The sequence below is a fragment of the Triturus cristatus genome, chromosome 2_1, assembly GCF_964204655.1.
Source record: "Triturus cristatus chromosome 2_1, aTriCri1.1, whole genome shotgun sequence".
Lineage (NCBI taxonomy): Eukaryota > Metazoa > Chordata > Amphibia > Caudata > Salamandridae > Triturus > Triturus cristatus.
The window spans coordinates 366,424,889-366,451,440 of NC_140581.1; the positions used below are offsets into that span (position 1 = coordinate 366,424,889).

General features: G+C 59.7%; 29 non-coding genes across 29 annotated transcripts; all 29 read left to right on the forward strand.

Annotated features, from left to right (window-relative positions):
• The first annotated feature begins 515 nt into the window (after positions 1–515).
• Positions 516–679, forward strand: LOC146865129 (U1 spliceosomal RNA). Its single transcript, XR_014977160.1, has one exon. It is a non-coding gene; the product is annotated as a U1 spliceosomal RNA (small nuclear RNA).
• An 897-nt stretch (positions 680–1,576) lies between these two features.
• LOC146865130 (U1 spliceosomal RNA) lies at positions 1,577–1,740 on the forward strand. Its single transcript, XR_014977161.1, has one exon. It is a non-coding gene; the product is annotated as a U1 spliceosomal RNA (small nuclear RNA).
• A 615-nt stretch (positions 1,741–2,355) lies between these two features.
• LOC146865131 (U1 spliceosomal RNA) lies at positions 2,356–2,519 on the forward strand. The gene has a single exon (XR_014977162.1). It is a non-coding gene; the product is annotated as a U1 spliceosomal RNA (small nuclear RNA).
• Positions 2,520–3,134: 615 nt separating this feature from the next.
• On the forward strand, positions 3,135–3,298 carry LOC146865132 (U1 spliceosomal RNA). Its single transcript, XR_014977163.1, has one exon. It is a non-coding gene; the product is annotated as a U1 spliceosomal RNA (small nuclear RNA).
• Positions 3,299–4,195: 897 nt separating this feature from the next.
• Positions 4,196–4,359, forward strand: LOC146865133 (U1 spliceosomal RNA). Its single transcript, XR_014977164.1, has one exon. It is a non-coding gene; the product is annotated as a U1 spliceosomal RNA (small nuclear RNA).
• A 615-nt stretch (positions 4,360–4,974) lies between these two features.
• LOC146865134 (U1 spliceosomal RNA) lies at positions 4,975–5,138 on the forward strand. Its single transcript, XR_014977165.1, has one exon. It is a non-coding gene; the product is annotated as a U1 spliceosomal RNA (small nuclear RNA).
• Positions 5,139–6,035: 897 nt separating this feature from the next.
• LOC146865135 (U1 spliceosomal RNA) lies at positions 6,036–6,199 on the forward strand. Its single transcript, XR_014977166.1, has one exon. It is a non-coding gene; the product is annotated as a U1 spliceosomal RNA (small nuclear RNA).
• A 615-nt stretch (positions 6,200–6,814) lies between these two features.
• On the forward strand, positions 6,815–6,978 carry LOC146865136 (U1 spliceosomal RNA). Its single transcript, XR_014977168.1, has one exon. It is a non-coding gene; the product is annotated as a U1 spliceosomal RNA (small nuclear RNA).
• Positions 6,979–7,593: 615 nt separating this feature from the next.
• LOC146865137 (U1 spliceosomal RNA) lies at positions 7,594–7,757 on the forward strand. Its single transcript, XR_014977169.1, has one exon. It is a non-coding gene; the product is annotated as a U1 spliceosomal RNA (small nuclear RNA).
• Positions 7,758–8,654: 897 nt separating this feature from the next.
• LOC146865138 (U1 spliceosomal RNA) lies at positions 8,655–8,818 on the forward strand. Its single transcript, XR_014977170.1, has one exon. It is a non-coding gene; the product is annotated as a U1 spliceosomal RNA (small nuclear RNA).
• A 615-nt stretch (positions 8,819–9,433) lies between these two features.
• LOC146865139 (U1 spliceosomal RNA) lies at positions 9,434–9,597 on the forward strand. Its single transcript, XR_014977324.1, has one exon. It is a non-coding gene; the product is annotated as a U1 spliceosomal RNA (small nuclear RNA).
• Positions 9,598–10,494: 897 nt separating this feature from the next.
• Positions 10,495–10,658, forward strand: LOC146865140 (U1 spliceosomal RNA). Its single transcript, XR_014977171.1, has one exon. It is a non-coding gene; the product is annotated as a U1 spliceosomal RNA (small nuclear RNA).
• Positions 10,659–11,555: 897 nt separating this feature from the next.
• Positions 11,556–11,719, forward strand: LOC146865141 (U1 spliceosomal RNA). The gene has a single exon (XR_014977172.1). It is a non-coding gene; the product is annotated as a U1 spliceosomal RNA (small nuclear RNA).
• Positions 11,720–12,616: 897 nt separating this feature from the next.
• On the forward strand, positions 12,617–12,780 carry LOC146865142 (U1 spliceosomal RNA). Its single transcript, XR_014977173.1, has one exon. It is a non-coding gene; the product is annotated as a U1 spliceosomal RNA (small nuclear RNA).
• Positions 12,781–13,395: 615 nt separating this feature from the next.
• On the forward strand, positions 13,396–13,559 carry LOC146865143 (U1 spliceosomal RNA). Its single transcript, XR_014977325.1, has one exon. It is a non-coding gene; the product is annotated as a U1 spliceosomal RNA (small nuclear RNA).
• Positions 13,560–14,456: 897 nt separating this feature from the next.
• LOC146865144 (U1 spliceosomal RNA) lies at positions 14,457–14,620 on the forward strand. Its single transcript, XR_014977174.1, has one exon. It is a non-coding gene; the product is annotated as a U1 spliceosomal RNA (small nuclear RNA).
• An 897-nt stretch (positions 14,621–15,517) lies between these two features.
• On the forward strand, positions 15,518–15,681 carry LOC146865145 (U1 spliceosomal RNA). The gene has a single exon (XR_014977361.1). It is a non-coding gene; the product is annotated as a U1 spliceosomal RNA (small nuclear RNA).
• A 615-nt stretch (positions 15,682–16,296) lies between these two features.
• On the forward strand, positions 16,297–16,460 carry LOC146865146 (U1 spliceosomal RNA). Its single transcript, XR_014977175.1, has one exon. It is a non-coding gene; the product is annotated as a U1 spliceosomal RNA (small nuclear RNA).
• Positions 16,461–17,075: 615 nt separating this feature from the next.
• On the forward strand, positions 17,076–17,239 carry LOC146865147 (U1 spliceosomal RNA). Its single transcript, XR_014977176.1, has one exon. It is a non-coding gene; the product is annotated as a U1 spliceosomal RNA (small nuclear RNA).
• An 897-nt stretch (positions 17,240–18,136) lies between these two features.
• Positions 18,137–18,300, forward strand: LOC146865148 (U1 spliceosomal RNA). The gene has a single exon (XR_014977177.1). It is a non-coding gene; the product is annotated as a U1 spliceosomal RNA (small nuclear RNA).
• A 615-nt stretch (positions 18,301–18,915) lies between these two features.
• On the forward strand, positions 18,916–19,079 carry LOC146865149 (U1 spliceosomal RNA). The gene has a single exon (XR_014977179.1). It is a non-coding gene; the product is annotated as a U1 spliceosomal RNA (small nuclear RNA).
• A 615-nt stretch (positions 19,080–19,694) lies between these two features.
• On the forward strand, positions 19,695–19,858 carry LOC146865150 (U1 spliceosomal RNA). The gene has a single exon (XR_014977180.1). It is a non-coding gene; the product is annotated as a U1 spliceosomal RNA (small nuclear RNA).
• Positions 19,859–20,755: 897 nt separating this feature from the next.
• On the forward strand, positions 20,756–20,919 carry LOC146865151 (U1 spliceosomal RNA). Its single transcript, XR_014977181.1, has one exon. It is a non-coding gene; the product is annotated as a U1 spliceosomal RNA (small nuclear RNA).
• A 615-nt stretch (positions 20,920–21,534) lies between these two features.
• On the forward strand, positions 21,535–21,698 carry LOC146865152 (U1 spliceosomal RNA). The gene has a single exon (XR_014977182.1). It is a non-coding gene; the product is annotated as a U1 spliceosomal RNA (small nuclear RNA).
• Positions 21,699–22,313: 615 nt separating this feature from the next.
• Positions 22,314–22,477, forward strand: LOC146865153 (U1 spliceosomal RNA). Its single transcript, XR_014977183.1, has one exon. It is a non-coding gene; the product is annotated as a U1 spliceosomal RNA (small nuclear RNA).
• Positions 22,478–23,092: 615 nt separating this feature from the next.
• Positions 23,093–23,256, forward strand: LOC146865154 (U1 spliceosomal RNA). Its single transcript, XR_014977184.1, has one exon. It is a non-coding gene; the product is annotated as a U1 spliceosomal RNA (small nuclear RNA).
• Positions 23,257–24,153: 897 nt separating this feature from the next.
• Positions 24,154–24,317, forward strand: LOC146865155 (U1 spliceosomal RNA). The gene has a single exon (XR_014977185.1). It is a non-coding gene; the product is annotated as a U1 spliceosomal RNA (small nuclear RNA).
• Positions 24,318–25,214: 897 nt separating this feature from the next.
• Positions 25,215–25,378, forward strand: LOC146865156 (U1 spliceosomal RNA). Its single transcript, XR_014977382.1, has one exon. It is a non-coding gene; the product is annotated as a U1 spliceosomal RNA (small nuclear RNA).
• A 615-nt stretch (positions 25,379–25,993) lies between these two features.
• Positions 25,994–26,157, forward strand: LOC146865157 (U1 spliceosomal RNA). Its single transcript, XR_014977186.1, has one exon. It is a non-coding gene; the product is annotated as a U1 spliceosomal RNA (small nuclear RNA).
• The last annotated feature ends 395 nt before the right edge of the window (positions 26,158–26,552 follow it).

The following is a 26,552-nucleotide window of genomic DNA, read 5'->3' on the forward strand; positions in this document are numbered from 1 at the left end:
GAGCGTTCGTGAGGGGCTCGGGGCGAGAACCCCTGCTCACTTGCAGGCCTGTTTGTCCCTGGCTTTCAGCCACAAGCAGTCGACTGGGGCCTAGCCAGGCAACATGTCACTGCATACCTCTAGAGGGGGCCTCAGTGGCAGCTCTTAGGCTTCCAAAGCCCCAAATCTCTGCTTCTGGGCCCAAAGTGGGCATGGCAATCGCCCTTCTGTGAGTGCTGTAGCCCTGGCTTTAACCCCGTGTGAGCAAGGTGCAGCATAGCGAAAGCAGGGCCCTGATTGGCGCTGCCGGTGGGCGTGGACATGCAAATTTTGCTGGCCGGCCGAGGCCTGTGGGAAGCTGCTGTGGGTAGCTGCGCGCTTTCCAAAGTGGGCACAGGGGCCTTGGCTGGTCACCTTGCGCCCCAAAATGCCCATGCTCTGCCTCGCCCGGCCTCAGGCCTAGCCTGTGTGAATGCCACCCTCGCCCTGCGGGGAGATGCCCAGCGGCCCGCCCTCGCCCTGTCCCCTTCCAACTCATACTTACCTGGCAGGGGAGACACCATGATCACGAAGGTGGTTCTCCCAGGGTGAGGCTCATCCATTGCACTTCGGATGTGCTGACCCCTGCGATGTCCCCAAATGCGGGATACTCGACTGCATAATTTCTGGTAGTGGGGGACTGCGTTCGCGCTTTCCCCTGATCTCTGGTTTCAAGAAAGACAAAATGGAAAAAAAATAAAAAGGAGTCTGGAGCACCCTTTCTCGTCTTCTGTGGTCTTTCTGGGCTGCTGCGGCTGGATTGGAGGGGGGCGTGGGCAAGAGGGAATCACATGCTAAGTACCGAGCCTGGGGAATGATGGGATAGTTGCAGCCTCCCACTCTGGGGACCTATCCAGAGACAGGGCAGTAGGCCCTGGCCAGGTGACATGTCTGCTCCTTTCCATCGCCCCCCCTGGGGCTGTGGCCTGGCTGCCAGCCTCTTGCCTCGCCCTAGCCTTCCCAGGCCCAGACTCTGGCTGAGGACCCCAGGCCGTGGCCCGGCGAGGGCTCTGCCCGGCGAGGGTTCTGTCTGCAGCGTTTGGGAGCGTTCGTGAGGGGCTCGGGGCGAGAACCCCTGCTCACTTGCAGGCCTGTTTGTCCCTGGCTTTCAGCCACAAGCAGTCGACTGGGGCCTAGCCAGGCAACATGTCACTGCATACCTCTAGAGGGGGCCTCAGTGGCAGCTCTTAGGCTTCCAAAGCCCCAAATCTCTGCTTCTGGGCCCAAAGTGGGCATGGCAATCGCCCTTCTGTGAGTGCTGTAGCCCTGGCTTTGCCCCCGTGTGAGCAAGGTGCAGCATAGCGAAAGCAGGGCCCTGATTGGCGCTGCCGGTGGGCGTGGACATGCAAATTTTGCTGGCCGGCCGAGGCCTGTGGGAAGCTGCTGTGGGTAGCTGCGCGCTTTCCAAAGTGGGCACAGGGGCATTGGCTGGTCACCTTGCGCCCCAAAATGCCCATGCTCTGCCTCGCCCGGCCTCAGGCCTTGCCTGTGTGAATGCCACCCTCGCCCTGCGGGGAGATGCCCAGCGGCCCGCCCTCGCCCTGTCCCCTTCCAACTCATACTTACCTGGCAGGGGAGACACCATGATCACGAAGGTGGTTCTCCCAGGGTGAGGCTCATCCATTGCACTTCGGATGTGCTGACCCCTGCGATGTCCCCAAATGCGGGATACTCGACTGCATAATTTCTGGTAGTGGGGGACTGCGTTCGCGCTTTCCCCTGATCTCTGGTTTCAAGAAAGACAAAAAGGAAAAAAAAATAAAAAGGAGTCTGGAGCACCCTTTGACGTTTCTTGTGGTCCGTCCAGGGTGCTGTAAGCTGGCTGGAATGGGGAGTGGGCGAGGGCCAATTAGTTATGCAAATTTACAAGCCTGGGGGATGCTGGCTTAGGGCTTAGAAACGTGCTTCTGGGCCCGATTTCGACCTGGCAAGCACTCTGTTGTGCTTGCGAAAGCCTTTGCTTGTGCACAATTTGGAGGGCCTGAAAAATCTGCTGTTGGGCCCGATTTCGGCCTGCCAAGCCCTCTGGTGTGCTTGCTGTAGCCCTGGCTTTGCCCCCGTGTGAGCAAGGTGCAGCATAGCGAAAGCAGGGCCCTGATTGGCGCTGCCGGTGGGCGTGGACATGCAAATTTTGCTGGCCGGCCGAGGCCTGTGGGAAGCTGCTGTGGGTAGCTGCGCGCTTTCCAAAGTGGGCACAGGGGCCTTGGCTGGTCACCTTGCGCCCCAAAATGCCCATGCTCTGCCTCGCCCGGCCTCAGGCCTAGCCTGTGTGAATGCCACCCTCGCCCTGCGGGGAGATGCCCAGCGGCCCGCCCTCGCCCTGTCCCCTTCCAACTCATACTTACCTGGCAGGGGAGACACCATGATCACGAAGGTGGTTCTCCCAGGGTGAGGCTCATCCATTGCACTTCGGATGTGCTGACCCCTGCGATGTCCCCAAATGCGGGATACTCGACTGCATAATTTCTGGTAGTGGGGGACTGCGTTCGCGCTTTCCCCTGATCTCTGGTTTCAAGAAAGACAAAAAGGAAAAAAAAATAAAAAGGAGTCTGGAGCACCCTTTGACGTTTCTTGTGGTCCGTCCAGGGTGCTGTAAGCTGGCTGGAATGGGGAGTGGGCGAGGGCCAATTAGTTATGCAAATTTACAAGCCTGGGGGATGCTGGCTTAGGGCTTAGAAACGTGCTTCTGGGCCCGATTTCGACCTGGCAAGCACTCTGTTGTGCTTGCGAAAGCCTTTGCTTGTGCACAATTTGGAGGGCCTGAAAAATCTGCTGTTGGGCCCGATTTCGGCCTGCCAAGCCCTCTGGTGTGCTTGCTGTAGCCCTGGCTTTGCCCCCGTGTGAGCAAGGTGCAGCATAGCGAAAGCAGGGCCCTGATTGGCGCTGCCGGTGGGCGTGGACATGCAAATTTTGCTGGCCGGCCGAGGCCTGTGGGAAGCTGCTGTGGGTAGCTGCGCGCTTTCCAAAGTGGGCACAGGGGCCTTGGCTGGTCACCTTGCGCCCCAAAATGCCCATGCTCTGCCTCGCCCGGCCTCAGGCCTAGCCTGTGTGAATGCCACCCTCGCCCTGCGGGGAGATGCCCAGCGGCCCGCCCTCGCCCTGTCCCCTTCCAACTCATACTTACCTGGCAGGGGAGACACCATGATCACGAAGGTGGTTCTCCCAGGGTGAGGCTCATCCATTGCACTTCGGATGTGCTGACCCCTGCGATGTCCCCAAATGCGGGATACTCGACTGCATAATTTCTGGTAGTGGGGGACTGCGTTCGCGCTTTCCCCTGATCTCTGGTTTCAAGAAAGACAAAATGGAAAAAAAATAAAAAGGAGTCTGGAGCACCCTTTCTCGTCTTCTGTGGTCTTTCTGGGCTGCTGCGGCTGGATTGGAGGGGGGCGTGGGCAAGAGGGAATCACATGCTAAGTACCGAGCCTGGGGAATGATGGGATAGTTGCAGCCTCCCACTCTGGGGACCTATCCAGAGACAGGGCAGTAGGCCCTGGCCAGGTGACATGTCTGCTCCTTTCCATCGCCCCCCCTGGGGCTGTGGCCTGGCTGCCAGCCTCTTGCCTCGCCCTAGCCTTCCCAGGCCCAGACTCTGGCTGAGGACCCCAGGCCGTGGCCCGGCGAGGGCTCTGCCCGGCGAGGGTTCTGTCTGCAGCGTTTGGGAGCGTTCGTGAGGGGCTCGGGGCGAGAACCCCTGCTCACTTGCAGGCCTGTTTGTCCCTGGCTTTCAGCCACAAGCAGTCGACTGGGGCCTAGCCAGGCAACATGTCACTGCATACCTCTAGAGGGGGCCTCAGTGGCAGCTCTTAGGCTTCCAAAGCCCCAAATCTCTGCTTCTGGGCCCAAAGTGGGCATGGCAATCGCCCTTCTGTGAGTGCTGTAGCCCTGGCTTTGCCCCCGTGTGAGCAAGGTGCAGCATAGCGAAAGCAGGGCCCTGATTGGCGCTGCCGGTGGGCGTGGACATGCAAATTTTGCTGGCCGGCCGAGGCCTGTGGGAAGCTGCTGTGGGTAGCTGCGCGCTTTCCAAAGTGGGCACAGGGGCATTGGCTGGTCACCTTGCGCCCCAAAATGCCCATGCTCTGCCTCGCCCGGCCTCAGGCCTTGCCTGTGTGAATGCCACCCTCGCCCTGCGGGGAGATGCCCAGCGGCCCGCCCTCGCCCTGTCCCCTTCCAACTCATACTTACCTGGCAGGGGAGACACCATGATCACGAAGGTGGTTCTCCCAGGGTGAGGCTCATCCATTGCACTTCGGATGTGCTGACCCCTGCGATGTCCCCAAATGCGGGATACTCGACTGCATAATTTCTGGTAGTGGGGGACTGCGTTCGCGCTTTCCCCTGATCTCTGGTTTCAAGAAAGACAAAAAGGAAAAAAAAATAAAAAGGAGTCTGGAGCACCCTTTGACGTTTCTTGTGGTCCGTCCAGGGTGCTGTAAGCTGGCTGGAATGGGGAGTGGGCGAGGGCCAATTAGTTATGCAAATTTACAAGCCTGGGGGATGCTGGCTTAGGGCTTAGAAACGTGCTTCTGGGCCCGATTTCGACCTGGCAAGCACTCTGTTGTGCTTGCGAAAGCCTTTGCTTGTGCACAATTTGGAGGGCCTGAAAAATCTGCTGTTGGGCCCGATTTCGGCCTGCCAAGCCCTCTGGTGTGCTTGCTGTAGCCCTGGCTTTGCCCCCGTGTGAGCAAGGTGCAGCATAGCGAAAGCAGGGCCCTGATTGGCGCTGCCGGTGGGCGTGGACATGCAAATTTTGCTGGCCGGCCGAGGCCTGTGGGAAGCTGCTGTGGGTAGCTGCGCGCTTTCCAAAGTGGGCACAGGGGCCTTGGCTGGTCACCTTGCGCCCCAAAATGCCCATGCTCTGCCTCGCCCGGCCTCAGGCCTAGCCTGTGTGAATGCCACCCTCGCCCTGCGGGGAGATGCCCAGCGGCCCGCCCTCGCCCTGTCCCCTTCCAACTCATACTTACCTGGCAGGGGAGACACCATGATCACGAAGGTGGTTCTCCCAGGGTGAGGCTCATCCATTGCACTTCGGATGTGCTGACCCCTGCGATGTCCCCAAATGCGGGATACTCGACTGCATAATTTCTGGTAGTGGGGGACTGCGTTCGCGCTTTCCCCTGATCTCTGGTTTCAAGAAAGACAAAATGGAAAAAAAATAAAAAGGAGTCTGGAGCACCCTTTCTCGTCTTCTGTGGTCTTTCTGGGCTGCTGCGGCTGGATTGGAGGGGGGCGTGGGCAAGAGGGAATCACATGCTAAGTACCGAGCCTGGGGAATGATGGGATAGTTGCAGCCTCCCACTCTGGGGACCTATCCAGAGACAGGGCAGTAGGCCCTGGCCAGGTGACATGTCTGCTCCTTTCCATCGCCCCCCCTGGGGCTGTGGCCTGGCTGCCAGCCTCTTGCCTCGCCCTAGCCTTCCCAGGCCCAGACTCTGGCTGAGGACCCCAGGCCGTGGCCCGGCGAGGGCTCTGCCCGGCGAGGGTTCTGTCTGCAGCGTTTGGGAGCGTTCGTGAGGGGCTCGGGGCGAGAACCCCTGCTCACTTGCAGGCCTGTTTGTCCCTGGCTTTCAGCCACAAGCAGTCGACTGGGGCCTAGCCAGGCAACATGTCACTGCATACCTCTAGAGGGGGCCTCAGTGGCAGCTCTTAGGCTTCCAAAGCCCCAAATCTCTGCTTCTGGGCCCAAAGTGGGCATGGCAATCGCCCTTCTGTGAGTGCTGTAGCCCTGGCTTTGCCCCCGTGTGAGCAAGGTGCAGCATAGCGAAAGCAGGGCCCTGATTGGCGCTGCCGGTGGGCGTGGACATGCAAATTTTGCTGGCCGGCCGAGGCCTGTGGGAAGCTGCTGTGGGTAGCTGCGCGCTTTCCAAAGTGGGCACAGGGGCATTGGCTGGTCACCTTGCGCCCCAAAATGCCCATGCTCTGCCTCGCCCGGCCTCAGGCCTTGCCTGTGTGAATGCCACCCTCGCCCTGCGGGGAGATGCCCAGCGGCCCGCCCTCGCCCTGTCCCCTTCCAACTCATACTTACCTGGCAGGGGAGACACCATGATCACGAAGGTGGTTCTCCCAGGGTGAGGCTCATCCATTGCACTTCGGATGTGCTGACCCCTGCGATGTCCCCAAATGCGGGATACTCGACTGCATAATTTCTGGTAGTGGGGGACTGCGTTCGCGCTTTCCCCTGATCTCTGGTTTCAAGAAAGACAAAAAGGAAAAAAAAATAAAAAGGAGTCTGGAGCACCCTTTGACGTTTCTTGTGGTCCGTCCAGGGTGCTGTAAGCTGGCTGGAATGGGGAGTGGGCGAGGGCCAATTAGTTATGCAAATTTACAAGCCTGGGGGATGCTGGCTTAGGGCTTAGAAACGTGCTTCTGGGCCCGATTTCGACCTGGCAAGCACTCTGTTGTGCTTGCGAAAGCCTTTGCTTGTGCACAATTTGGAGGGCCTGAAAAATCTGCTGTTGGGCCCGATTTCGGCCTGCCAAGCCCTCTGGTGTGCTTGCTGTAGCCCTGGCTTTGCCCCCGTGTGAGCAAGGTGCAGCATAGCGAAAGCAGGGCCCTGATTGGCGCTGCCGGTGGGCGTGGACATGCAAATTTTGCTGGCCGGCCGAGGCCTGTGGGAAGCTGCTGTGGGTAGCTGCGCGCTTTCCAAAGTGGGCACAGGGGCCTTGGCTGGTCACCTTGCGCCCCAAAATGCCCATGCTCTGCCTCGCCCGGCCTCAGGCCTAGCCTGTGTGAATGCCACCCTCGCCCTGCGGGGAGATGCCCAGCGGCCCGCCCTCGCCCTGTCCCCTTCCAACTCATACTTACCTGGCAGGGGAGACACCATGATCACGAAGGTGGTTCTCCCAGGGTGAGGCTCATCCATTGCACTTCGGATGTGCTGACCCCTGCGATGTCCCCAAATGCGGGATACTCGACTGCATAATTTCTGGTAGTGGGGGACTGCGTTCGCGCTTTCCCCTGATCTCTGGTTTCAAGAAAGACAAAAAGGAAAAAAAAATAAAAAGGAGTCTGGAGCACCCTTTGACGTTTCTTGTGGTCCGTCCAGGGTGCTGTAAGCTGGCTGGAATGGGGAGTGGGCGAGGGCCAATTAGTTATGCAAATTTACAAGCCTGGGGGATGCTGGCTTAGGGCTTAGAAACGTGCTTCTGGGCCCGATTTCGACCTGGCAAGCACTCTGTTGTGCTTGCGAAAGCCTTTGCTTGTGCACAATTTGGAGGGCCTGAAAAATCTGCTGTTGGGCCCGATTTCGGCCTGCCAAGCCCTCTGGTGTGCTTGCTGTAGCCCTGGCTTTGCCCCCGTGTGAGCAAGGTGCAGCATAGCGAAAGCAGGGCCCTGATTGGCGCTGCCGGTGGGCGTGGACATGCAAATTTTGCTGGCCGGCCGAGGCCTGTGGGAAGCTGCTGTGGGTAGCTGCGCGCTTTCCAAAGTGGGCACAGGGGCCTTGGCTGGTCACCTTGCGCCCCAAAATGCCCATGCTCTGCCTCGCCCGGCCTCAGGCCTAGCCTGTGTGAATGCCACCCTCGCCCTGCGGGGAGATGCCCAGCGGCCCGCCCTCGCCCTGTCCCCTTCCAACTCATACTTACCTGGCAGGGGAGACACCATGATCACGAAGGTGGTTCTCCCAGGGTGAGGCTCATCCATTGCACTTCGGATGTGCTGACCCCTGCGATGTCCCCAAATGCGGGATACTCGACTGCATAATTTCTGGTAGTGGGGGACTGCGTTCGCGCTTTCCCCTGATCTCTGGTTTCAAGAAAGACAAAATGGAAAAAAAATAAAAAGGAGTCTGGAGCACCCTTTCTCGTCTTCTGTGGTCTTTCTGGGCTGCTGCGGCTGGATTGGAGGGGGGCGTGGGCAAGAGGGAATCACATGCTAAGTACCGAGCCTGGGGAATGATGGGATAGTTGCAGCCTCCCACTCTGGGGACCTATCCAGAGACAGGGCAGTAGGCCCTGGCCAGGTGACATGTCTGCTCCTTTCCATCGCCCCCCCTGGGGCTGTGGCCTGGCTGCCAGCCTCTTGCCTCGCCCTAGCCTTCCCAGGCCCAGACTCTGGCTGAGGACCCCAGGCCGTGGCCCGGCGAGGGCTCTGCCCGGCGAGGGTTCTGTCTGCAGCGTTTGGGAGCGTTCGTGAGGGGCTCGGGGCGAGAACCCCTGCTCACTTGCAGGCCTGTTTGTCCCTGGCTTTCAGCCACAAGCAGTCGACTGGGGCCTAGCCAGGCAACATGTCACTGCATACCTCTAGAGGGGGCCTCAGTGGCAGCTCTTAGGCTTCCAAAGCCCCAAATCTCTGCTTCTGGGCCCAAAGTGGGCATGGCAATCGCCCTTCTGTGAGTGCTGTAGCCCTGGCTTTGCCCCCGTGTGAGCAAGGTGCAGCATAGCGAAAGCAGGGCCCTGATTGGCGCTGCCGGTGGGCGTGGACATGCAAATTTTGCTGGCCGGCCGAGGCCTGTGGGAAGCTGCTGTGGGTAGCTGCGCGCTTTCCAAAGTGGGCACAGGGGCATTGGCTGGTCACCTTGCGCCCCAAAATGCCCATGCTCTGCCTCGCCCGGCCTCAGGCCTTGCCTGTGTGAATGCCACCCTCGCCCTGCGGGGAGATGCCCAGCGGCCCGCCCTCGCCCTGTCCCCTTCCAACTCATACTTACCTGGCAGGGGAGACACCATGATCACGAAGGTGGTTCTCCCAGGGTGAGGCTCATCCATTGCACTTCGGATGTGCTGACCCCTGCGATGTCCCCAAATGCGGGATACTCGACTGCATAATTTCTGGTAGTGGGGGACTGCGTTCGCGCTTTCCCCTGATCTCTGGTTTCAAGAAAGACAAAAAGGAAAAAAAAATAAAAAGGAGTCTGGAGCACCCTTTGACGTTTCTTGTGGTCCGTCCAGGGTGCTGTAAGCTGGCTGGAATGGGGAGTGGGCGAGGGCCAATTAGTTATGCAAATTTACAAGCCTGGGGGATGCTGGCTTAGGGCTTAGAAACGTGCTTCTGGGCCCGATTTCGACCTGGCAAGCACTCTGTTGTGCTTGCGAAAGCCTTTGCTTGTGCACAATTTGGAGGGCCTGAAAAATCTGCTGTTGGGCCCGATTTCGGCCTGCCAAGCCCTCTGGTGTGCTTGCTGTAGCCCTGGCTTTGCCCCCGTGTGAGCAAGGTGCAGCATAGCGAAAGCAGGGCCCTGATTGGCGCTGCCGGTGGGCGTGGACATGCAAATTTTGCTGGCCGGCCGAGGCCTGTGGGAAGCTGCTGTGGGTAGCTGCGCGCTTTCCAAAGTGGGCACAGGGGCCTTGGCTGGTCACCTTGCGCCCCAAAATGCCCATGCTCTGCCTCGCCCGGCCTCAGGCCTAGCCTGTGTGAATGCCACCCTCGCCCTGCGGGGAGATGCCCAGCGGCCCGCCCTCGCCCTGTCCCCTTCCAACTCATACTTACCTGGCAGGGGAGACACCATGATCACGAAGGTGGTTCTCCCAGGGTGAGGCCCATCCATTGCACTTCGGATGTGCTGACCCCTGCGATGTCCCCAAATGCGGGATACTCGACTGCATAATTTCTGGTAGTGGGGGACTGCGTTCGCGCTTTCCCCTGATCTCTGGTTTCAAGAAAGACAAAATGGAAAAAAAATAAAAAGGAGTCTGGAGCACCCTTTCTCGTCTTCTGTGGTCTTTCTGGGCTGCTGCGGCTGGATTGGAGGGGGGCGTGGGCAAGAGGGAATCACATGCTAAGTACCGAGCCTGGGGAATGATGGGATAGTTGCAGCCTCCCACTCTGGGGACCTATCCAGAGACAGGGCAGTAGGCCCTGGCCAGGTGACATGTCTGCTCCTTTCCATCGCCCCCCCTGGGGCTGTGGCCTGGCTGCCAGCCTCTTGCCTCGCCCTAGCCTTCCCAGGCCCAGACTCTGGCTGAGGACCCCAGGCCGTGGCCCGGCGAGGGCTCTGCCCGGCGAGGGTTCTGTCTGCAGCGTTTGGGAGCGTTCGTGAGGGGCTCGGGGCGAGAACCCCTGCTCACTTGCAGGCCTGTTTGTCCCTGGCTTTCAGCCACAAGCAGTCGACTGGGGCCTAGCCAGGCAACATGTCACTGCATACCTCTAGAGGGGGCCTCAGTGGCAGCTCTTAGGCTTCCAAAGCCCCAAATCTCTGCTTCTGGGCCCAAAGTGGGCATGGCAATCGCCCTTCTGTGAGTGCTGTAGCCCTGGCTTTGCCCCCGTGTGAGCAAGGTGCAGCATAGCGAAAGCAGGGCCCTGATTGGCGCTGCCGGTGGGCGTGGACATGCAAATTTTGCTGGCCGGCCGAGGCCTGTGGGAAGCTGCTGTGGGTAGCTGCGCGCTTTCCAAAGTGGGCACAGGGGCCTTGGCTGGTCACCTTGCGCCCCAAAATGCCCATGCTCTGCCTCGCCCGGCCTCAGGCCTAGCCTGTGTGAATGCCACCCTCGCCCTGCGGGGAGATGCCCAGCGGCCCGCCCTCGCCCTGTCCCCTTCCAACTCATACTTACCTGGCAGGGGAGACACCATGATCACGAAGGTGGTTCTCCCAGGGTGAGGCTCATCCATTGCACTTCGGATGTGCTGACCCCTGCGATGTCCCCAAATGCGGGATACTCGACTGCATAATTTCTGGTAGTGGGGGACTGCGTTCGCGCTTTCCCCTGATCTCTGGTTTCAAGAAAGACAAAATGGAAAAAAAATAAAAAGGAGTCTGGAGCACCCTTTCTCGTCTTCTGTGGTCTTTCTGGGCTGCTGCGGCTGGATTGGAGGGGGACGTGGGCAAGAGGGAATCACATGCTAAGTACCGAGCCTGGGGAATGATGGGATAGTTGCAGCCTCCCACTCTGGGGACCTATCCAGAGACAGGGCAGTAGGCCCTGGCCAGGTGACATGTCTGCTCCTTTCCATCGCCCCCCCTGGGGCTGTGGCCTGGCTGCCAGCCTCTTGCCTCGCCCTAGCCTTCCCAGGCCCAGACTCTGGCTGAGGACCCCAGGCCGTGGCCCGGCGAGGGCTCTGCCCGGCGAGGGTTCTGTCTGCAGCGTTTGGGAGCGTTCGTGAGGGGCTCGGGGCGAGAACCCCTGCTCACTTGCAGGCCTGTTTGTCCCTGGCTTTCAGCCACAAGCAGTCGACTGGGGCCTAGCCAGGCAACATGTCACTGCATACCTCTAGAGGGGGCCTCAGTGGCAGCTCTTAGGCTTCCAAAGCCCCAAATCTCTGCTTCTGGGCCCAAAGTGGGCATGGCAATCGCCCTTCTGTGAGTGCTGTAGCCCTGGCTTTGCCCCCGTGTGAGCAAGGTGCAGCATAGCGAAAGCAGGGCCCTGATTGGCGCTGCCGGTGGGCGTGGACATGCAAATTTTGCTGGCCGGCCGAGGCCTGTGGGAAGCTGCTGTGGGTAGCTGCGCGCTTTCCAAAGTGGGCACAGGGGCCTTGGCTGGTCACCTTGCGCCCCAAAATGCCCATGCTCTGCCTCGCCCGGCCTCAGGCCTAGCCTGTGTGAATGCCACCCTCGCCCTGCGGGGAGATGCCCAGCGGCCCGCCCTCGCCCTGTCCCCTTCCAACTCATACTTACCTGGCAGGGGAGACACCATGATCACGAAGGTGGTTCTCCCAGGGTGAGGCTCATCCATTGCACTTCGGATGTGCTGACCCCTGCGATGTCCCCAAATGCGGGATACTCGACTGCATAATTTCTGGTAGTGGGGGACTGCGTTCGCGCTTTCCCCTGATCTCTGGTTTCAAGAAAGACAAAATGGAAAAAAAATAAAAAGGAGTCTGGAGCACCCTTTCTCGTCTTCTGTGGTCTTTCTGGGCTGCTGCGGCTGGATTGGAGGGGGGCGTGGGCAAGAGGGAATCACATGCTAAGTACCGAGCCTGGGGAATGATGGGATAGTTGCAGCCTCCCACTCTGGGGACCTATCCAGAGACAGGGCAGTAGGCCCTGGCCAGGTGACATGTCTGCTCCTTTCCATCGCCCCCCCTGGGGCTGTGGCCTGGCTGCCAGCCTCTTGCCTCGCCCTAGCCTTCCCAGGCCCAGACTCTGGCTGAGGACCCCAGGCCGTGGCCCGGCGAGGGCTCTGCCCGGCGAGGGTTCTGTCTGCAGCGTTTGGGAGCGTTCGTGAGGGGCTCGGGGCGAGAACCCCTGCTCACTTGCAGGCCTGTTTGTCCCTGGCTTTCAGCCACAAGCAGTCGACTGGGGCCTAGCCAGGCAACATGTCACTGCATACCTCTAGAGGGGGCCTCAGTGGCAGCTCTTAGGCTTCCAAAGCCCCAAATCTCTGCTTCTGGGCCCAAAGTGGGCATGGCAATCGCCCTTCTGTGAGTGCTGTAGCCCTGGCTTTGCCCCCGTGTGAGCAAGGTGCAGCATAGCGAAAGCAGGGCCCTGATTGGCGCTGCCGGTGGGCGTGGACATGCAAATTTTGCTGGCCGGCCGAGGCCTGTGGGAAGCTGCTGTGGGTAGCTGCGCGCTTTCCAAAGTGGGCACAGGGGCATTGGCTGGTCACCTTGCGCCCCAAAATGCCCATGCTCTGCCTCGCCCGGCCTCAGGCCTTGCCTGTGTGAATGCCACCCTCGCCCTGCGGGGAGATGCCCAGCGGCCCGCCCTCGCCCTGTCCCCTTCCAACTCATACTTACCTGGCAGGGGAGACACCATGATCACGAAGGTGGTTCTCCCAGGGTGAGGCTCATCCATTGCACTTCGGATGTGCTGACCCCTGCGATGTCCCCAAATGCGGGATACTCGACTGCATAATTTCTGGTAGTGGGGGACTGCGTTCGCGCTTTCCCCTGATCTCTGGTTTCAAGAAAGACAAAAAGGAAAAAAAAATAAAAAGGAGTCTGGAGCACCCTTTGACGTTTCTTGTGGTCCGTCCAGGGTGCTGTAAGCTGGCTGGAATGGGGAGTGGGCGAGGGCCAATTAGTTATGCAAATTTACAAGCCTGGGGGATGCTGGCTTAGGGCTTAGAAACGTGCTTCTGGGCCCGATTTCGACCTGGCAAGCACTCTGTTGTGCTTGCGAAAGCCTTTGCTTGTGCACAATTTGGAGGGCCTGAAAAATCTGCTGTTGGGCCCGATTTCGGCCTGCCAAGCCCTCTGGTGTGCTTGCTGTAGCCCTGGCTTTGCCCCCGTGTGAGCAAGGTGCAGCATAGCGAAAGCAGGGCCCTGATTGGCGCTGCCGGTGGGCGTGGACATGCAAATTTTGCTGGCCGGCCGAGGCCTGTGGGAAGCTGCTGTGGGTAGCTGCGCGCTTTCCAAAGTGGGCACAGGGGCCTTGGCTGGTCACCTTGCGCCCCAAAATGCCCATGCTCTGCCTCGCCCGGCCTCAGGCCTAGCCTGTGTGAATGCCACCCTCGCCCTGCGGGGAGATGCCCAGCGGCCCGCCCTCGCCCTGTCCCCTTCCAACTCATACTTACCTGGCAGGGGAGACACCATGATCACGAAGGTGGTTCTCCCAGGGTGAGGCCCATCCATTGCACTTCGGATGTGCTGACCCCTGCGATGTCCCCAAATGCGGGATACTCGACTGCATAATTTCTGGTAGTGGGGGACTGCGTTCGCGCTTTCCCCTGATCTCTGGTTTCAAGAAAGACAAAATGGAAAAAAAATAAAAAGGAGTCTGGAGCACCCTTTCTCGTCTTCTGTGGTCTTTCTGGGCTGCTGCGGCTGGATTGGAGGGGGGCGTGGGCAAGAGGGAATCACATGCTAAGTACCGAGCCTGGGGAATGATGGGATAGTTGCAGCCTCCCACTCTGGGGACCTATCCAGAGACAGGGCAGTAGGCCCTGGCCAGGTGACATGTCTGCTCCTTTCCATCGCCCCCCCTGGGGCTGTGGCCTGGCTGCCAGCCTCTTGCCTCGCCCTAGCCTTCCCAGGCCCAGACTCTGGCTGAGGACCCCAGGCCGTGGCCCGGCGAGGGCTCTGCCCGGCGAGGGTTCTGTCTGCAGCGTTTGGGAGCGTTCGTGAGGGGCTCGGGGCGAGAACCCCTGCTCACTTGCAGGCCTGTTTGTCCCTGGCTTTCAGCCACAAGCAGTCGACTGGGGCCTAGCCAGGCAACATGTCACTGCATACCTCTAGAGGGGGCCTCAGTGGCAGCTCTTAGGCTTCCAAAGCCCCAAATCTCTGCTTCTGGGCCCAAAGTGGGCATGGCAATCGCCCTTCTGTGAGTGCTGTAGCCCTGGCTTTGCCCCCGTGTGAGCAAGGTGCAGCATAGCGAAAGCAGGGCCCTGATTGGCGCTGCCGGTGGGCGTGGACATGCAAATTTTGCTGGCCGGCCGAGGCCTGTGGGAAGCTGCTGTGGGTAGCTGCGCGCTTTCCAAAGTGGGCACAGGGGCCTTGGCTGGTCACCTTGCGCCCCAAAATGCCCATGCTCTGCCTCGCCCGGCCTCAGGCCTAGCCTGTGTGAATGCCACCCTCGCCCTGCGGGGAGATGCCCAGCGGCCCGCCCTCGCCCTGTCCCCTTCCAACTCATACTTACCTGGCAGGGGAGACACCATGATCACGAAGGTGGTTCTCCCAGGGTGAGGCTCATCCATTGCACTTCGGATGTGCTGACCCCTGCGATGTCCCCAAATGCGGGATACTCGACTGCATAATTTCTGGTAGTGGGGGACTGCGTTCGCGCTTTCCCCTGATCTCTGGTTTCAAGAAAGACAAAATGGAAAAAAAATAAAAAGGAGTCTGGAGCACCCTTTCTCGTCTTCTGTGGTCTTTCTGGGCTGCTGCGGCTGGATTGGAGGGGGACGTGGGCAAGAGGGAATCACATGCTAAGTACCGAGCCTGGGGAATGATGGGATAGTTGCAGCCTCCCACTCTGGGGACCTATCCAGAGACAGGGCAGTAGGCCCTGGCCAGGTGACATGTCTGCTCCTTTCCATCGCCCCCCCTGGGGCTGTGGCCTGGCTGCCAGCCTCTTGCCTCGCCCTAGCCTTCCCAGGCCCAGACTCTGGCTGAGGACCCCAGGCCGTGGCCCGGCGAGGGCTCTGCCCGGCGAGGGTTCTGTCTGCAGCGTTTGGGAGCGTTCGTGAGGGGCTCGGGGCGAGAACCCCTGCTCACTTGCAGGCCTGTTTGTCCCTGGCTTTCAGCCACAAGCAGTCGACTGGGGCCTAGCCAGGCAACATGTCACTGCATACCTCTAGAGGGGGCCTCAGTGGCAGCTCTTAGGCTTCCAAAGCCCCAAATCTCTGCTTCTGGGCCCAAAGTGGGCATGGCAATCGCCCTTCTGTGAGTGCTGTAGCCCTGGCTTTGCCCCCGTGTGAGCAAGGTGCAGCATAGCGAAAGCAGGGCCCTGATTGGCGCTGCCGGTGGGCGTGGACATGCAAATTTTGCTGGCCGGCCGAGGCCTGTGGGAAGCTGCTGTGGGTAGCTGCGCGCTTTCCAAAGTGGGCACAGGGGCCTTGGCTGGTCACCTTGCGCCCCAAAATGCCCATGCTCTGCCTCGCCCGGCCTCAGGCCTAGCCTGTGTGAATGCCACCCTCGCCCTGCGGGGAGATGCCCAGCGGCCCGCCCTCGCCCTGTCCCCTTCCAACTCATACTTACCTGGCAGGGGAGACACCATGATCACGAAGGTGGTTCTCCCAGGGTGAGGCTCATCCATTGCACTTCGGATGTGCTGACTCCTGCGATGTCCCCAAATGCGGGATACTCGACTGCATAATTTCTGGTAGTGGGGGACTGCGTTCGCGCTTTCCCCTGATCTCTGGTTTCAAGAAAGACAAAAAGGAAAAAAAAATAAAAAGGAGTCTGGAGCACCCTTTGACGTTTCTTGTGGTCCGTCCAGGGTGCTGTAAGCTGGCTGGAATGGGGAGTGGGCGAGGGCCAATTAGTTATGCAAATTTACAAGCCTGGGGGATGCTGGCTTAGGGCTTAGAAACGTGCTTCTGGGCCCGATTTCGACCTGGCAAGCACTCTGTTGTGCTTGCGAAAGCCTTTGCTTGTGCACAATTTGGAGGGCCTGAAAAATCTGCTGTTGGGCCCGATTTCGGCCTGCCAAGCCCTCTGGTGTGCTTGCTGTAGCCCTGGCTTTGCCCCCGTGTGAGCAAGGTGCAGCATAGCGAAAGCAGGGCCCTGATTGGCGCTGCCGGTGGGCGTGGACATGCAAATTTTGCTGGCCGGCCGAGGCCTGTGGGAAGCTGCTGTGGGTAGCTGCGCGCTTTCCAAAGTGGGCACAGGGGCCTTGGCTGGTCACCTTGCGCCCCAAAATGCCCATGCTCTGCCTCGCCCGGCCTCAGGCCTAGCCTGTGTGAATGCCACCCTCGCCCTGCGGGGAGATGCCCAGCGGCCCGCCCTCGCCCTGTCCCCTTCCAACTCATACTTACCTGGCAGGGGAGACACCATGATCACGAAGGTGGTTCTCCCAGGGTGAGGCTCATCCATTGCACTTCGGATGTGCTGACCCCTGCGATGTCCCCAAATGCGGGATACTCGACTGCATAATTTCTGGTAGTGGGGGACTGCGTTCGCGCTTTCCCCTGATCTCTGGTTTCAAGAAAGACAAAAAGGAAAAAAAAATAAAAAGGAGTCTGGAGCACCCTTTGACGTTTCTTGTGGTCCGTCCAGGGTGCTGTAAGCTGGCTGGAATGGGGAGTGGGCGAGGGCCAATTAGTTATGCAAATTTACAAGCCTGGGGGATGCTGGCTTAGGGCTTAGAAACGTGCTTCTGGGCCCGATTTCGACCTGGCAAGCACTCTGTTGTGCTTGCGAAAGCCTTTGCTTGTGCACAATTTGGAGGGCCTGAAAAATCTGCTGTTGGGCCCGATTTCGGCCTGCCAAGCCCTCTGGTGTGCTTGCTGTAGCCCTGGCTTTGCCCCCGTGTGAGCAAGGTGCAGCATAGCGAAAGCAGGGCCCTGATTGGCGCTGCCGGTGGGCGTGGACATGCAAATTTTGCTGGCCGGCCGAGGCCTGTGGGAAGCTGCTGTGGGTAGCTGCGCGCTTTCCAAAGTGGGCACAGGGGCCTTGGCTGGTCACCTTGCGCCCCAAAATGCCCATGCTCTGCCTCGCCCGGCCTCAGGCCTAGCCTGTGTGAATGCCACCCTCGCCCTGCGGGGAGATGCCCAGCGGCCCGCCCTCGCCCTGTCCCCTTCCAACTCATACTTACCTGGCAGGGGAGACACCATGATCACGAAGGTGGTTCTCCCAGGGTGAGGCTCATCCATTGCACTTCGGATGTGCTGACCCCTGCGATGTCCCCAAATGCGGGATACTCGACTGCATAATTTCTGGTAGTGGGGGACTGCGTTCGCGCTTTCCCCTGATCTCTGGTTTCAAGAAAGACAAAATGGAAAAAAAATAAAAAGGAGTCTGGAGCACCCTTTCTCGTCTTCTGTGGTCTTTCTGGGCTGCTGCGGCTGGATTGGAGGGGGGCGTGGGCAAGAGGGAATCACATGCTAAGTACCGAGCCTGGGGAATGATGGGATAGTTGCAGCCTCCCACTCTGGGGACCTATCCAGAGACAGGGCAGTAGGCCCTGGCCAGGTGACATGTCTGCTCCTTTCCATCGCCCCCCCTGGGGCTGTGGCCTGGCTGCCAGCCTCTTGCCTCGCCCTAGCTTTCCCAGGCCCAGACTCTGGCTGAGGACCCCAGGCCGTGGCCCGGCGAGGGCTCTGCCCGGCGAGGGTTCTGTCTGCAGCGTTTGGGAGCGTTCGTGAGGGGCTCGGGGCGAGAACCCCTGCTCACTTGCAGGCCTGTTTGTCCCTGGCTTTCAGCCACAAGCAGTCGACTGGGGCCTAGCCAGGCAACATGTCACTGCATACCTCTAGAGGGGGCCTCAGTGGCAGCTCTTAGGCTTCCAAAGCCCCAAATCTCTGCTTCTGGGCCCAAAGTGGGCATGGCAATCGCCCTTCTGTGAGTGCTGTAGCCCTGGCTTTAACCCCGTGTGAGCAAGGTGCAGCATAGCGAAAGCAGGGCCCTGATTGGCGCTGCCGGTGGGCGTGGACATGCAAATTTTGCTGGCCGGCCGAGGCCTGTGGGAAGCTGCTGTGGGTAGCTGCGCGCTTTCCAAAGTGGGCACAGGGGCCTTGGCTGGTCACCTTGCGCCCCAAAATGCCCATGCTCTGCCTCGCCCGGCCTCAGGCCTAGCCTGTGTGAATGCCACCCTCGCCCTGCGGGGAGATGCCCAGCGGCCCGCCCTCGCCCTGTCCCCTTCCAACTCATACTTACCTGGCAGGGGAGACACCATGATCACGAAGGTGGTTCTCCCAGGGTGAGGCTCATCCATTGCACTTCGGATGTGCTGACCCCTGCGATGTCCCCAAATGCGGGATACTCGACTGCATAATTTCTGGTAGTGGGGGACTGCGTTCGCGCTTTCCCCTGATCTCTGGTTTCAAGAAAGACAAAAAGGAAAAAAAAATAAAAAGGAGTCTGGAGCACCCTTTGACGTTTCTTGTGGTCCGTCCAGGGTGCTGTAAGCTGGCTGGAATGGGGAGTGGGCGAGGGCCAATTAGTTATGCAAATTTACAAGCCTGGGGGATGCTGGCTTAGGGCTTAGAAACGTGCTTCTGGGCCCGATTTCGACCTGGCAAGCACTCTGTTGTGCTTGCGAAAGCCTTTGCTTGTGCACAATTTGGAGGGCCTGAAAAATCTGCTGTTGGGCCCGATTTCGGCCTGCCAAGCCCTCTGGTGTGCTTGCTGTAGCCCTGGCTTTGCCCCCGTGTGAGCAAGGTGCAGCATAGCGAAAGCAGGGCCCTGATTGGCGCTGCCGGTGGGCGTGGACATGCAAATTTTGCTGGCCGGCCGAGGCCTGTGGGAAGCTGCTGTGGGTAGCTGCGCGCTTTCCAAAGTGGGCACAGGGGCCTTGGCTGGTCACCTTGCGCCCCAAAATGCCCATGCTCTGCCTCGCCCGGCCTCAGGCCTAGCCTGTGTGAATGCCACCCTCGCCCTGCGGGGAGATGCCCAGCGGCCCGCCCTCGCCCTGTCCCCTTCCAACTCATACTTACCTGGCAGGGGAGACACCATGATCACGAAGGTGGTTCTCCCAGGGTGAGGCTCATCCATTGCACTTCGGATGTGCTGACCCCTGCGATGTCCCCAAATGCGGGATACTCGACTGCATAATTTCTGGTAGTGGGGGACTGCGTTCGCGCTTTCCCCTGATCTCTGGTTTCAAGAAAGACAAAAAGGAAAAAAAAATAAAAAGGAGTCTGGAGCACCCTTTGACGTTTCTTGTGGTCCGTCCAGGGTGCTGTAAGCTGGCTGGAATGGGGAGTGGGCGAGGGCCAATTAGTTATGCAAATTTACAAGCCTGGGGGATGCTGGCTTAGGGCTTAGAAACGTGCTTCTGGGCCCGATTTCGACCTGGCAAGCACTCTGTTGTGCTTGCGAAAGCCTTTGCTTGTGCACAATTTGGAGGGCCTGAAAAATCTGCTGTTGGGCCCGATTTCGGCCTGCCAAGCCCTCTGGTGTGCTTGCTGTAGCCCTGGCTTTGCCCCCGTGTGAGCAAGGTGCAGCATAGCGAAAGCAGGGCCCTGATTGGCGCTGCCGGTGGGCGTGGACATGCAAATTTTGCTGGCCGGCCGAGGCCTGTGGGAAGCTGCTGTGGGTAGCTGCGCGCTTTCCAAAGTGGGCACAGGGGCCTTGGCTGGTCACCTTGCGCCCCAAAATGCCCATGCTCTGCCTCGCCCGGCCTCAGGCCTAGCCTGTGTGAATGCCACCCTCGCCCTGCGGGGAGATGCCCAGCGGCCCGCCCTCGCCCTGTCCCCTTCCAACTCATACTTACCTGGCAGGGGAGACACCATGATCACGAAGGTGGTTCTCCCAGGGTGAGGCTCATCCATTGCACTTCGGATGTGCTGACCCCTGCGATGTCCCCAAATGCGGGATACTCGACTGCATAATTTCTGGTAGTGGGGGACTGCGTTCGCGCTTTCCCCTGATCTCTGGTTTCAAGAAAGACAAAATGGAAAAAAAATAAAAAGGAGTCTGGAGCACCCTTTCTCGTCTTCTGTGGTCTTTCTGGGCTGCTGCGGCTGGATTGGAGGGGGGCGTGGGCAAGAGGGAATCACATGCTAAGTACCGAGCCTGGGGAATGATGGGATAGTTGCAGCCTCCCACTCTGGGGACCTATCCAGAGACAGGGCAGTAGGCCCTGGCCAGGTGACATGTCTGCTCCTTTCCATCGCCCCCCCTGGGGCTGTGGCCTGGCTGCCAGCCTCTTGCCTCGCCCTAGCCTTCCCAGGCCCAGACTCTGGCTGAGGACCCCAGGCCGTGGCCCGGCGAGGGCTCTGCCCGGCGAGGGTTCTGTCTGCAGCGTTTGGGAGCGTTCGTGAGGGGCTCGGGGCGAGAACCCCTGCTCACTTGCAGGCCTGTTTGTCCCTGGCTTTCAGCCACAAGCAGTCGACTGGGGCCTAGCCAGGCAACATGTCACTGCATACCTCTAGAGGGGGCCTCAGTGGCAGCTCTTAGGCTTCCAAAGCCCCAAATCTCTGCTTCTGGGCCCAAAGTGGGCATGGCAATCGCCCTTCTGTGAGTGCTGTAGCCCTGGCTTTGCCCCCGTGTGAGCAAGGTGCAGCATAGCGAAAGCAGGGCCCTGATTGGCGCTGCCGGTGGGCGTGGACATGCAAATTTTGCTGGCCGGCCGAGGCCTGTGGGAAGCTGCTGTGGGTAGCTGCGCGCTTTCCAAAGTGGGCACAGGGGCCTTGGCTGGTCACCTTGCGCCCCAAAATGCCCATGCTCTGCCTCGCCCGGCCTCAGGCCTAGCCTGTGTGAATGCCACCCTCGCCCTGCGGGGAGATGCCCAGCGGCCCGCCCTCGCCCTGTCCCCTTCCAACTCATACTTACCTGGCAGGGGAGACACCATGATCACGAAGGTGGTTCTCCCAGGGTGAGGCTCATCCATTGCACTTCGGATGTGCTGACCCCTGCGATGTCCCCAAATGCGGGATACTCGACTGCATAATTTCTGGTAGTGGGGGACTGCGTTCGCGCTTTCCCCTGATCTCTGGTTTCAAGAAAGACAAAAAGGAAAAAAAAATAAAAAGGAGTCTGGAGCACCCTTTGACGTTTCTTGTGGTCCGTCCAGGGTGCTGTAAGCTGGCTGGAATGGGGAGTGGGCGAGGGCCAATTAGTTATGCAAATTTACAAGCCTGGGGGATGCTGGCTTAGGGCTTAGAAACGTGCTTCTGGGCCCGATTTCGACCTGGCAAGCACTCTGTTGTGCTTGCGAAAGCCTTTGCTTGTGCACAATTTGGAGGGCCTGAAAAATCTGCTGTTGGGCCCGATTTCGGCCTGCCAAGCCCTCTGGTGTGCTTGCTGTAGCCCTGGCTTTGCCCCCGTGTGAGCAAGGTGCAGCATAGCGAAAGCAGGGCCCTGATTGGCGCTGCCGGTGGGCGTGGACATGCAAATTTTGCTGGCCGGCCGAGGCCTGTGGGAAGCTGCTGTGGGTAGCTGCGCGCTTTCCAAAGTGGGCACAGGGGCCTTGGCTGGTCACCTTGCGCCCCAAAATGCCCATGCTCTGCCTCGCCCGGCCTCAGGCCTAGCCTGTGTGAATGCCACCCTCGCCCTGCGGGGAGATGCCCAGCGGCCCGCCCTCGCCCTGTCCCCTTCCAACTCATACTTACCTGGCAGGGGAGACACCATGATCACGAAGGTGGTTCTCCCAGGGTGAGGCTCATCCATTGCACTTCGGATGTGCTGACCCCTGCGATGTCCCCAAATGCGGGATACTCGACTGCATAATTTCTGGTAGTGGGGGACTGCGTTCGCGCTTTCCCCTGATCTCTGGTTTCAAGAAAGACAAAAAGGAAAAAAAAATAAAAAGGAGTCTGGAGCACCCTTTGACGTTTCTTGTGGTCCGTCCAGGGTGCTGTAAGCTGGCTGGAATGGGGAGTGGGCGAGGGCCAATTAGTTATGCAAATTTACAAGCCTGGGGGATGCTGGCTTAGGGCTTAGAAACGTGCTTCTGGGCCCGATTTCGACCTGGCAAGCACTCTGTTGTGCTTGCGAAAGCCTTTGCTTGTGCACAATTTGGAGGGCCTGAAAAATCTGCTGTTGGGCCCGATTTCGGCCTGCCAAGCCCTCTGGTGTGCTTGCTGTAGCCCTGGCTTTGCCCCCGTGTGAGCAAGGTGCAGCATAGCGAAAGCAGGGCCCTGATTGGCGCTGCCGGTGGGCGTGGACATGCAAATTTTGCTGGCCGGCCGAGGCCTGTGGGAAGCTGCTGTGGGTAGCTGCGCGCTTTCCAAAGTGGGCACAGGGGCCTTGGCTGGTCACCTTGCGCCCCAAAATGCCCATGCTCTGCCTCGCCCGGCCTCAGGCCTAGCCTGTGTGAATGCCACCCTCGCCCTGCGGGGAGATGCCCAGCGGCCCGCCCTCGCCCTGTCCCCTTCCAACTCATACTTACCTGGCAGGGGAGACACCATGATCACGAAGGTGGTTCTCCCAGGGTGAGGCTCATCCATTGCACTTCGGATGTGCTGACCCCTGCGATGTCCCCAAATGCGGGATACTCGACTGCATAATTTCTGGTAGTGGGGGACTGCGTTCGCGCTTTCCCCTGATCTCTGGTTTCAAGAAAGACAAAAAGGAAAAAAAAATAAAAAGGAGTCTGGAGCACCCTTTGACGTTTCTTGTGGTCCGTCCAGGGTGCTGTAAGCTGGCTGGAATGGGGAGTGGGCGAGGGCCAATTAGTTATGCAAATTTACAAGCCTGGGGGATGCTGGCTTAGGGCTTAGAAACGTGCTTCTGGGCCCGATTTCGACCTGGCAAGCACTCTGTTGTGCTTGCGAAAGCCTTTGCTTGTGCACAATTTGGAGGGCCTGAAAAATCTGCTGTTGGGCCCGATTTCGGCCTGCCAAGCCCTCTGGTGTGCTTGCTGTAGCCCTGGCTTTGCCCCCGTGTGAGCAAGGTGCAGCATAGCGAAAGCAGGGCCCTGATTGGCGCTGCCGGTGGGCGTGGACATGCAAATTTTGCTGGCCGGCCGAGGCCTGTGGGAAGCTGCTGTGGGTAGCTGCGCGCTTTCCAAAGTGGGCACAGGGGCCTTGGCTGGTCACCTTGCGCCCCAAAATGCCCATGCTCTGCCTCGCCCGGCCTCAGGCCTAGCCTGTGTGAATGCCACCCTCGCCCTGCGGGGAGATGCCCAGCGGCCCGCCCTCGCCCTGTCCCCTTCCAACTCATACTTACCTGGCAGGGGAGACACCATGATCACGAAGGTGGTTCTCCCAGGGTGAGGCTCATCCATTGCACTTCGGATGTGCTGACCCCTGCGATGTCCCCAAATGCGGGATACTCGACTGCATAATTTCTGGTAGTGGGGGACTGCGTTCGCGCTTTCCCCTGATCTCTGGTTTCAAGAAAGACAAAATGGAAAAAAAATAAAAAGGAGTCTGGAGCACCCTTTCTCGTCTTCTGTGGTCTTTCTGGGCTGCTGCGGCTGGATTGGAGGGGGGCGTGGGCAAGAGGGAATCACATGCTAAGTACCGAGCCTGGGGAATGATGGGATAGTTGCAGCCTCCCACTCTGGGGACCTATCCAGAGACAGGGCAGTAGGCCCTGGCCAGGTGACATGTCTGCTCCTTTCCATCGCCCCCCCTGGGGCTGTGGCCTGGCTGCCAGCCTCTTGCCTCGCCCTAGCCTTCCCAGGCCCAGACTCTGGCTGAGGACCCCAGGCCGTGGCCCGGCGAGGGCTCTGCCCGGCGAGGGTTCTGTCTGCAGCGTTTGGGAGCGTTCGTGAGGGGCTCGGGGCGAGAACCCCTGCTCACTTGCAGGCCTGTTTGTCCCTGGCTTTCAGCCACAAGCAGTCGACTGGGGCCTAGCCAGGCAACATGTCACTGCATACCTCTAGAGGGGGCCTCAGTGGCAGCTCTTAGGCTTCCAAAGCCCCAAATCTCTGCTTCTGGGCCCAAAGTGGGCATGGCAATCGCCCTTCTGTGAGTGCTGTAGCCCTGGCTTTGCCCCCGTGTGAGCAAGGTGCAGCATAGCGAAAGCAGGGCCCTGATTGGCGCTGCCGGTGGGCGTGGACATGCAAATTTTGCTGGCCGGCCGAGGCCTGTGGGAAGCTGCTGTGGGTAGCTGCGCGCTTTCCAAAGTGGGCACAGGGGCCTTGGCTGGTCACCTTGCGCCCCAAAATGCCCATGCTCTGCCTCGCCCGGCCTCAGGCCTAGCCTGTGTGAATGCCACCCTCGCCCTGCGGGGAGATGCCCAGCGGCCCGCCCTCGCCCTGTCCCCTTCCAACTCATACTTACCTGGCAGGGGAGACACCATGATCACGAAGGTGGTTCTCCCAGGGTGAGGCTCATCCATTGCACTTCGGATGTGCTGACCCCTGCGATGTCCCCAAATGCGGGATACTCGACTGCATAATTTCTGGTAGTGGGGGACTGCGTTCGCGCTTTCCCCTGATCTCTGGTTTCAAGAAAGACAAAATGGAAAAAAAATAAAAAGGAGTCTGGAGCACCCTTTCTCGTCTTCTGTGGTCTTTCTGGGCTGCTGCGGCTGGATTGGAGGGGGGCGTGGGCAAGAGGGAATCACATGCTAAGTACCGAGCCTGGGGAATGATGGGATAGTTGCAGCCTCCCACTCTGGGGACCTATCCAGAGACAGGGCAGTAGGCCCTGGCCAGGTGACATGTCTGCTCCTTTCCATCGCCCCCCCTGGGGCTGTGGCCTGGCTGCCAGCCTCTTGCCTCGCCCTAGCCTTCCCAGGCCCAGACTCTGGCTGAGGACCCCAGGCCGTGGCCCGGCGAGGGCTCTGCCCGGCGAGGGTTCTGTCTGCAGCGTTTGGGAGCGTTCGTGAGGGGCTCGGGGCGAGAACCCCTGCTCACTTGCAGGCCTGTTTGTCCCTGGCTTTCAGCCACAAGCAGTCGACTGGGGCCTAGCCAGGCAACATGTCACTGCATACCTCTAGAGGGGGCCTCAGTGGCAGCTCTTAGGCTTCCAAAGCCCCAAATCTCTGCTTCTGGGCCCAAAGTGGGCATGGCAATCGCCCTTCTGTGAGTGCTGTAGCCCTGGCTTTGCCCCCGTGTGAGCAAGGTGCAGCATAGCGAAAGCAGGGCCCTGATTGGCGCTGCCGGTGGGCGTGGACATGCAAATTTTGCTGGCCGGCCGAGGCCTGTGGGAAGCTGCTGTGGGTAGCTGCGCGCTTTCCAAAGTGGGCACAGGGGCCTTGGCTGGTCACCTTGCGCCCCAAAATGCCCATGCTCTGCCTCGCCCGGCCTCAGGCCTAGCCTGTGTGAATGCCACCCTCGCCCTGCGGGGAGATGCCCAGCGGCCCGCCCTCGCCCTGTCCCCTTCCAACTCATACTTACCTGGCAGGGGAGACACCATGATCACGAAGGTGGTTCTCCCAGGGTGAGGCTCATCCATTGCACTTCGGATGTGCTGACCCCTGCGATGTCCCCAAATGCGGGATTCTCGACTGCATAATTTCTGGTAGTGGGGGACTGCGTTCGCGCTTTCCCCTGATCTCTGGTTTCAAGAAAGACAAAAAGGAAAAAAAAATAAAAAGGAGTCTGGAGCACCCTTTGACGTTTCTTGTGGTCCGTCCAGGGTGCTGTAAGCTGGCTGGAATGGGGAGTGGGCGAGGGCCAATTAGTTATGCAAATTTACAAGCCTGGGGGATGCTGGCTTAGGGCTTAGAAACGTGCTTCTGGGCCCGATTTCGACCTGGCAAGCACTCTGTTGTGCTTGCGAAAGCCTTTGCTTGTGCACAATTTGGAGGGCCTGAAAAATCTGCTGTTGGGCCCGATTTCGGCCTGCCAAGCCCTCTGGTGTGCTTGCTGTAGCCCTGGCTTTGCCCCCGTGTGAGCAAGGTGCAGCATAGCGAAAGCAGGGCCCTGATTGGCGCTGCCGGTGGGCGTGGACATGCAAATTTTGCTGGCCGGCCGAGGCCTGTGGGAAGCTGCTGTGGGTAGCTGCGCGCTTTCCAAAGTGGGCACAGGGGCCTTGGCTGGTCACCTTGCGCCCCAAAATGCCCATGCTCTGCCTCGCCCGGCCTCAGGCCTAGCCTGTGTGAATGCCACCCTCGCCCTGCGGGGAGATGCCCAGCGGCCCGCCCTCGCCCTGTCCCCTTCCAACTCATACTTACCTGGCAGGGGAGACACCATGATCACGAAGGTGGTTCTCCCAGGGTGAGGCTCATCCATTGCACTTCGGATGTGCTGACCCCTGCGATGTCCCCAAATGCGGGATACTCGACTGCATAATTTCTGGTAGTGGGGGACTGCGTTCGCGCTTTCCCCTGATCTCTGGTTTCAAGAAAGACAAAATGGAAAAAAAATAAAAAGGAGTCTGGAGCACCCTTTCTCGTCTTCTGTGGTCTTTCTGGGCTGCTGCGGCTGGATTGGAGGGGGGCGTGGGCAAGAGGGAATCACATGCTAAGTACCGAGCCTGGGGAATGATGGGATAGTTGCAGCCTCCCACTCTGGGGACCTATCCAGAGACAGGGCAGTAGGCCCTGGCCAGGTGACATGTCTGCTCCTTTCCATCGCCCCCCCTGGGGCTGTGGCCTGGCTGCCAGCCTCTTGCCTCGCCCTAGCCTTCCCAGGCCCAGACTCTGGCTGAGGACCCCAGGCCGTGGCCCGGCGAGGGCTCTGCCCGGCGAGGGTTCTGTCTGCAGCGTTTGGGAGCGTTCGTGAG